We start from the raw sequence: 8,707 nt of genomic DNA on the forward strand, positions 1-8,707 counted from the left end.
TGAAAGAGGGGAGCATCGCGGGTAGCGTATTTTCCCCATCCCTTGCCTTGTTCCAGGTGTTTCTCACAAGTTTGCACCGTCCTTTAAGCCATCCTTTTTCTCTGCAGCAGCATCTTCTTTATAAGATCTTCTCTTGGCCTCTGCAGCCATCTGTCAGAAGGTTTTGTGTCCATGGGATTAGGAAGGAGAATGATGATTTTCCATCCCCACTTTTTCATTGTGGTAACACTGACCCCAAAGAAAAAAAGAAAAGAGATAAACTCTGATATAATGCAAATCTGACTCCTCTTAAGGCTTCAAAATTCCCCAGAAGGACCATTCCTGACCTGGGAACCACCACACCCCTGGTTCATCAAGCCCTTGGTGTCTGTGGTTTGTCAGAACCAGGCTGGTGGGGACCTGGTCTTGGCAAGAGGTGACAGCTTGGTCCCTGGGACCCCGCTCTGCCTGCTCCCCCTGGGTGCCTGGAAGCCCTGAGCTCTCCAGAAGTGCCCTGCTCTGTGACTTAAGGGAGATGCTTGGTGTGCTTTGCATGCTTTTCTTTTATTCTTATTTTATTTATATGCCAGCAACCTGGAGAGGATCCAGCACAGGTCTCCCACCGTGACCACGGACCTGGGGCTTGTATGATTTGCATGGAGAGCCTGGGATGCTGGGCTTTTTGGGGTGGATTTGTTGCTAGCCTGCAACAGGAGGAGTTATGAACTTGAGGGAGTCAAGCTGTGCTGGGAAATAGCAGGATCACAGTGTCCACAATTTCAGAATGGGCTTTAGAAAGAAATTAATCTTTGGGAATCTTTGGGAACAGCTCTGTGAAAAAATGTTGCTTTACTCTTGGCACTGTTACACTGCCGGAGGAGATTTGGGTGAATTTTGGAGCTCTCAACATGCAGTCACAATCACAGCTTCTGTGATTGAGTCGTTTCTCTCTAAATAAGTAAATTAACTCTAATACCCTTATTTGCTATCAACCTTATAAAATGTAATAAAAGCCAGATGTCTCTTCCTTAACCTGATGTGCTATAGAGGTTCAATGGATTATTTTTCCCAGACTTTACAAAAGTGATTTCGCATTCTCCTGGTAAATTCATTGCAGAATCAGATGAAAATAAATTTGCAAATTTATTAACATGGAAAAACCTGGTGTCGTATAGATGCAGGTCTCAGCTGAGGGAGAACCAACCTCCCTGCTAAGTCTTGTTGCAAGAAGAGAGTTAATGATGGAGGAATTTCAATTTAAAAGGGTGCAAAAGGATTATCCATAGCTGCTAAGTTGCAGTCCTCATCCCAAGAGCCTCCCAAGCAGCCTGGCTCTTCCCAGCTCTCCTGGTCCCATCAAAGAAGTCACCCAGGTCTGGAGCCACAGAGAGCATTTGGTGCCTGACCCTCGCTGATTGATTTCAGTGATAGTTAGGGGCTTAAACAATTCTGTGGTTTGAAGGCTGTGGTGCTTGGCAAGGTTGGGGCCAAAATTATGAAAAATTGCATCTCTATCATTTTCTGTAATTTCCTTTTCCTCTGGTTGGGTTCAGCTGGATCACAGGACGGACCTTCCGCAGGGAAGCAGCACCACAGACCACAGGACGCTTCGTCTTCAGTTCCTCAGTGCCCAGATGCTGAGGATCTCCGCTCAGCTCTCTGCAAACCAAGGACGTGAAGCTATTCAAAGCCCCCAAACCTACCTCGCTTAGCAATAAGGCACGGGGAAAGCACACAAAAACCCCAATCGTGCTTAAAAACACCACTCGGGATTGGGTTATGTGCCCCAAAACTGCTGCGGGCTGGAGAGGAGGGACAGACGAGAGCCAAGGCACATCCACCAGGTCTAGAGGGATGGGTTGATGGATGCACCATGTGGATGTCTGTGGGGTCCCCCAGGATGGGCAGCGACCAGAGCATGGGGCGACGAGGCCTCTGCCCTCGGGTGATGGTAGGCAGGTAGGGGTGAGGGTGGCCAGCATCCCAAATGCTTGCTGTTTGCTTTATTTCTGGGAAATGAAAGGACCCCGTTCTGCAACTGTGCCCTTCCGAGCTTTGGGACTTGTCTGTTGAGTAATTTTGACTTCCAATTAAACTAAATGTTGTTTTTAAGGAAATAGTTTTTTTCCCCAGCTGGGGTGATAACACAGTCGTGATGTTTGGATGAGGTTTCCAGTGAAGCAATTTGGGTTTTCATGTCATTTACTGAGAGTCAGGCTAGTCTCTCATCCAAAATCATAATAAACAGGCAACACATACCACATCGCTGTTCTCCCGAGCTCAAGCAGCATCCATTCAGGCACTCCTCTTCAATAACTCATCCACACACGGCTTTTCCCGTGGGGTCAGTCGCCTTGACTGCATCTCCCAGATAATGCTCCAATTCATACGTCCATGGGCATATTGCAAAATGTGAGGAAATTAGGCCTGGACAGAACAAAGCCATAAGGTTTCCTCGTTTGGAGCTGCTGTTTCTTCTATGGTTATGTACCATGGGTGTCCCCAGAAGGGGAGGGATGTCACCCTGTGCTGTGCACTAACATCACCCTTTAGGAACATCTAGACAGGCAGATTTGTGCTGAACACCCATCAGCCAGAAAGACTGTTTTCTTCTTAATTTTCACCTGGTTTATGAAAAAAAAATCCAGGTAGATACCAGTGGGCTGGCAGTGATTTGAGCAACCGTTTTGAGCTTTGCTCGGTTGATGCTATAAGATAAAGCAAATTTTACAATTGTGTTGACATGAATCCTCTCCCTGCTGCTCCAAGAGCAGAAACCAGGCTGCTGGTAGAGTTTCATACTCCTGATTTGTACAAATCATGTAAAGCTTATGAGTGTGTCAGATGGCATTATGGTAAGCCCCCTTGCCTAACTGATTTTTCTGCATGCTGCTGATTTCCCTGCATCCCTAAGTCTGGACGTGAAATGCCAAATCCAGCAAGCGAACTTTACTGAGCTGCTGGCTTTTAATTAGGAAAAAAAAAAAAAGAAAAAGAAAAAGAATGAACAACCCCTGCTGCTGCACTAAAACTGCAGGTATCTCAGTTATTGCAGAGGCATTAGGGGCTTAATCCAGCGCAGAAAGGCACAGTCCTAAAGCTGTCTGTGCAAAACTGCGCGAGATGTCAAACCAATTTGTACCGAAACCCCAGCACGAGTCCTGCTGAAGACGCATAGTCCTCGCTCTACAGGAGAATTAGTGGGAATCAGTTGTTTTAAGCTATGACCCCTTCGCTCGGCACATGCTACTGTCTTACTTGAACCATGCGAAGCTCCATCCATGCCCGTGGCTTTTAAACACAACATTTATTATCCTTAGCCCCCAGATTACGGGGATCCCTCCGATCGCTGCGGACAGCCCAGAGCAAGGCTGCACACACAGCATCTGGTTTTCATGTTCAATCTCATCCCTTTTACTTAGCCGTGAGGGGAGGCTCAAGTGACAACAGAACAATGCTCGCCCTGCAGACTGACTAATTAGGCTGCATCTGGAGCTAATTAAATGTGGAGTCACCCGCAAGGAGAGTACTCTCCTTATCATACCAGCAGCAGGGGTGAGACAGAAGAAAAATCGCTGATGATATGGCTCGTTTTCTTGCAAGCAATTTAAATGAGGCAACGGGGCGGACGGGTATTTTCCCCTTAGAAAAAATGGGAGCAGGATTGATCCCAGGATGATGAAGCGTTTTTTTGGGGAGCTGGAGATGTTTCAAATGTAAGAACAATTAAATGAGATCATGTTTGAACTGTTGCTTCTGTGCATAATGTATGGCTGTGAAGATACCTCTTCAGTGTGAATACCATTTAATATTCCACTTTCTGATACTCAGTGGCACATGTAATTAATGTAATATGACCTTTACCAGATGAAATATGTTCTGATTTCTTTTTCTTTAACTATGAAAAGGAGTTTTTTTAACTAAATATTCTAATCTCATTTTCATTGGCTAAAGCTGGGAGAAATATGGTTTCCATTGCTTTATCAGTCACTAATTAGTATGAAGCTGCACAGTTTTAATAGCTGGACAGTTTTATTTTGTAACCTTGAGAAGCAAACGAATTCTTCCAAAGGATGCAGAGAAGCATATGGGCTTAAACATAAAGTAGCAGGGTTTATTTTTTGTGCCTGTATTTTTCATCGTAACACTTGAAATGTTAATAAAGGGAGAGAAATCCTCCAACTTCTGCAGATAAATTTGTCATGGGTTGGTTCAAGAACAGTAAATTATTTTCAAATCAATATTAGCTCCTTTCTTCTGGCCTGAAAACATTTGGCTGCCAGGACGGACAATGGATTTTCATCCCATAGAGATTTGGGGGCTTTTTTTTTTTTTAATCTTTTAATCATCTTTTTACCTAGGAGCCGTCACTAAGGGATCATGCCTGGGAGTGGATCCATCCAGCCCTGCAAGGGGTGCCCACCAGCACAGCACAGCTGCACCTGGGCTTGCTGCAGTTACCAAACCTCCACTGTTTCAGCCCATTTTGGTGAAATTAGTATTTGGGTTACTGCCAGAGCTAGCTCAGGATCTAGACCCCACGGGCTGGGGGCGTCCTCCTCCTTGTGCCTCCTCCAGGTTTTGCTCTCCATGCTGGGAGCCTCCAACTCCAAACGTTTCAGCTATCATGCGGATGGAAAGATCCCCCCCCAGATTTGATCTTTGTATTTTGCTTCATATATTACATGCCTAACTTTAATCTTTTGTATTTTTCCCCCATTACAGAGTCAGAAATCACCCCGGCACTCACATCAAGCCAAGGGCATGCAGCAGGAGCAGGAGCTTGAGGGCAGCCAGAGGAGGCAGGAGATTGCCTTGGAAGTGAAAGAAACAATTTCAGTCTACTGAAAGCCTTTCAGAGAATTCAGGCTGTTGGCATCCGCAAGGGGTGGACACAGGAGAAATGAGAGCTCTTTTACATCCTCGATGCCAGGCTGGGGCTGAGCATCCAGATGCTCCTGCTCCAGGAGAGGAGATGCTCTGCGAAGCCCCAGCGCTCGGGAATAAAACCAGGAGGCTCCTTTTCTGCTAGTTCCCAGCAGCCTGATGGCCAGCCTGTGTCGGGGAACGGAAAATGTTCCTATGAATATTTGCATCTCAGAAATTATCTGATCTTTCCCGAGCGTCAAGGCTTTGGGTTGTCCTTTTCCTTTCAGAGCAGGGGAAGGGAAGGGCAGAGGTGCTGGGCTGTCCTGCTGCCCACCCGGGCGCTGTTTCCAGCCCTCGGCTCTCGCCCTAAAACAGAGAAGTGACATGTACGAGCGAGATGATGACTTGGTTTGTGGTCTGTGTGGTTTAACCAGCAGCTCGTGCAGATCGCTATTAACTAAGTGGGGAACTCAGGCGGGAGGTCGGTCCCTGTGACTTTCTTTTCGATCCCAGCTGCATTCTGCTTCAAAATGTAAGGGTTCTGGCACAATTCGGCATATTAAATCTATGAGGGGGGCTGTGAACAGAGGGCTCAAGGATCTGACGGCTCAATTTTTAGGCAAATGGTGCGTGTGTGAAAGGTCAGCTTGGGCTTGTCTCTAAATAAACCCAGGAAACTCCAGATCAGTCCCTTTTTTTGTCCCGTGCAGTCTGGCGAGCTGGCAAACCAGTGTGAATGACTTTTTTTTTTTTTTTTTAACATACAAATGTCACCCACTGAAGCATGAATTCAAATATTAGCTTTCCACCTAGCAAGACCAGACAGGAGCAGGGAAAAGCTGTGTCTGTTCCTTATCCTTGATGCAGGGAAACTATTTAAATCTGCTATTTAAAAAAATTTTTTTTTTTTGAACCACATAGGAGTGTTTACTTTATTTGGGGGATTCAGAGGGCTAATGAATGCAGGCTTTAGTGAAACCCCCCTCATTGTAATTTTCACAAACTCCATCAAAACATCCCTTTCTCTCTCTCCCTTTTCAGAAAGAGCCTTTTTTTTTTTTTTTTTTTTTTTCGCCTGCCCTCCCTCCCCCGTGTTTCTGCATGTTGTGATTTCACTGAGGCTTCCAATGGTCTTCAACAGTTCATTTATGCCGGGAGCCTTCTATAAACTGTACAGCCACGGTCTCCTCGCCCGGCCACCCACCGAATCAGCCTGTCTAAACAGCATCTGTCTACGTCCCAGACACATCGAGCGAGCTCAAGATGGACCGAGGCCAGCTTCTTTCGGCTCCCCTTTCTGCCCCCCTGCCACGCGGGGCTGGGAGCGGGGGCAGCGGCGATGCAGCCCCGCAGGATGGGAAATTGGGGTCTGGGTGTGGAAGCCCTCCATCCCTCAAATGGATGGCCAAATCTCCCCGTCGCGAGCTGATGCATTATTAGTGACTGGGGCCTATTTAAAGTTAATCCCAAATGCATTACCTAGTGAGTTTTACTTGGCTTTTTGACTTAAGGTATTGGAGGTTATTACCTCTGGTATGCAGGGGCTGGTCTGAAGAATCTCCCCGGCGAACGGCTCCATTTGGTGAGAGGGCAGGGACGGATGGGGTTTTCCTCGCTCGGGCATTTCGGGCACATTTTTGAAAGATGAAGTCAGAAAACTTGCATCCCTGGCAAAGGAAGCTACTGACTGCGCTGACCTGGAGTTTTCATCGGGTTTATTCACATCCATGTCAATGTAGCGGATGCAACAGAAATCACATTGCCAAGGACTTGTTCAGGCTTCATTCCTGGAAAAGTGTCCTATCTTAATTGTGGAAGCTGTCCTTACAGGCGGATGGTATTCTGAAGAGAAAAGGTCACATTTCTCAGCCAGCAGTTTGGGCTCAAAATTAGGAACCGCGATGAAATGCAAGGTTCAATTCTATCCAGGTCATTGCTGAAATTGCCAGTGGGTTCAATGGAGCGGGGATGTCATACTGCGTTTCTTGAATATAGACTATATGAGCTTTGATTTTCTTTAATATTTAGTTTTCAAGAGAAAATGTAAACTTCTGGGCTGATCCAAGTAATGGGCTTGCCTTTTGCCATCTATCAAATGCCAGCTCCCTCTGAAATAAATCAAACCTTTGGTTTCTGTATTTCTGCTCTGTTTGACCTAGGAAAAGGTAACCCATATAAAAGTGAAGGGGAAACTAGAGGCAATTCCCTGGAGACAAAATGCCATTCTTTAAATAAAGCAGAAAAATAGCACATACATGAAAGGAATTCTAATAAATAAATAAATAAATACATACATACATAAATAAAAGGGGAAAAAAAAGGAAAGAAAATTGCAATTGTAGCATCGTGCTGGGCTGTTGCAAGCAGTGGCTTTGCTGGGGATGGGCAGATCAGCTCCGTGCCATTCGCTTAGACCCCCAGGAAGAGTTTTATGGATGTGCCCTGCCTTTCCCACATTCACTCCATCCATGCCCTGCCTTTCCCACTTTTTCCATCCATAACCAGCAGTGCTTTAAATTTACCCGCAGTTCTGTCCGCCCAGATGTGCCAGTGCAGCAGGCTCCAGTGGGTTGCTGGTTATTACACTGCGTGCCGACCTCTCTGCATATCACAGAGGTGATTTATTGCCGATTTCAGGTGCCTAAAGAGGTGTGTGTTTTACTCTCAAACCTATCACTAGTTTTGATGTTGAATGGAATTGGTTATAAAATGATGCATGGCTTGAAAAAACGAAAGCTTGTGATGTGCTCCCCCCTGCTAACGGCACTTCATTGTTCTTGTGCCTCCTTCAAGCCCAATTCAGATTAGATTCACTATCATTCATGATTATGTAAAAGAAGTGATAAAACGTGGCTTTTAAAAAAATCATGTTTGTACAAGAATTTGCTGACATATTGCGGAGTGATAACACGATAGTGAAAATAGCCAGAGCCTGCCTGGCCTGGCGTCTGGAATCAGTAAAAGGAGGCAGTCAGGCATATTGCAAACTAACTTCTGTTCCCTTTCCAGCACGAAATCTGCACCTTTTATTATTTTTAGTAAACAGACCTATGTGATTTTCATTGAAAACTTGCCATGTTTCCTGGACCTTGGCTCCGGCCTGAGCTGCATTGTAATCGTTTCACGCCACAGTTGAAGGAGGGAAGTTTCTGAACACGTAAAAAGGACAAAACCTCAGCGTTTCAACAGCAATGGCCAGCCAGGCTTGCCAACCCAAACCCTAGCATTGCCTGCTGAGGCAGGAGGAATGCAAGCAGTGCGTGGAGAGGGAGAGCAGAGATAACCAGAGGAAACCAAGTCCCCAAAACCTGGGTGAAAATAAGCACCTGGGGAGAAAAAACTGGGAAAGCTGCACAGCCCGTGGTGGTCATGGTCCATCTCAGGAGGTTGAAGCATCACCATGTTCCCAGACCACGTTTTCCCATCAAGGAAAAGCTACTCCCTGAAGTCACTGGTGAATTTTGCTCTATCTATCTCTTTATATCTAGTTGCATCTAGCTGGATGCTACACACAAAAAGGGAATGTCCTCAAAGACCTGGACTCTTCTGCTGTAATTCCCGGGATCATAGCCACAATCATTTATTGCATGAATATTTGCACAGTAGCTGGGCATTTTGTATGAAAGTTCAGGAACACTCAAATTTTAATGCGTTTTGGCACAAACTGCCCCCAAATCCCAGTGAGCTCTCGCTAAGCTCAGTGTGGAGAGGCTGTTTATGAGGCAGGACCCTGCTGAGGCTGGAGCAGCTTTCAGCTGCCTGTTGTTAAACCCATGGCTTCGTCAGGCTGGGAGGAGATGTCTTGATGGAAAAACAGCATAGAAGTCATGCGAGAAGGGGCAGGTCTCCCTTACCTAGT

General features: G+C 46.1%; 1 long non-coding RNA gene across 1 annotated transcript; it reads left to right on the top strand.

The window, feature by feature from the left end:
- Positions 1 to 3,526: 3,526 nt before the first annotated feature.
- LOC308176489 lies at positions 3,527 to 8,325 on the top strand. Its single transcript, XR_013938281.1, has 3 exons — positions 3,527 to 3,695; positions 4,341 to 4,557; positions 4,705 to 8,325. It is a non-coding gene; the product is annotated as an uncharacterized lncRNA (long non-coding RNA).
- Positions 8,326 to 8,707: the final 382 nt, after the last annotated feature.

Source organism: Anser brachyrhynchus (assembly GCF_964034855.1).
Source record: "Anser brachyrhynchus genome assembly, chromosome: 12".
Taxonomy (NCBI): domain Eukaryota; kingdom Metazoa; phylum Chordata; class Aves; order Anseriformes; family Anatidae; genus Anser; species Anser brachyrhynchus.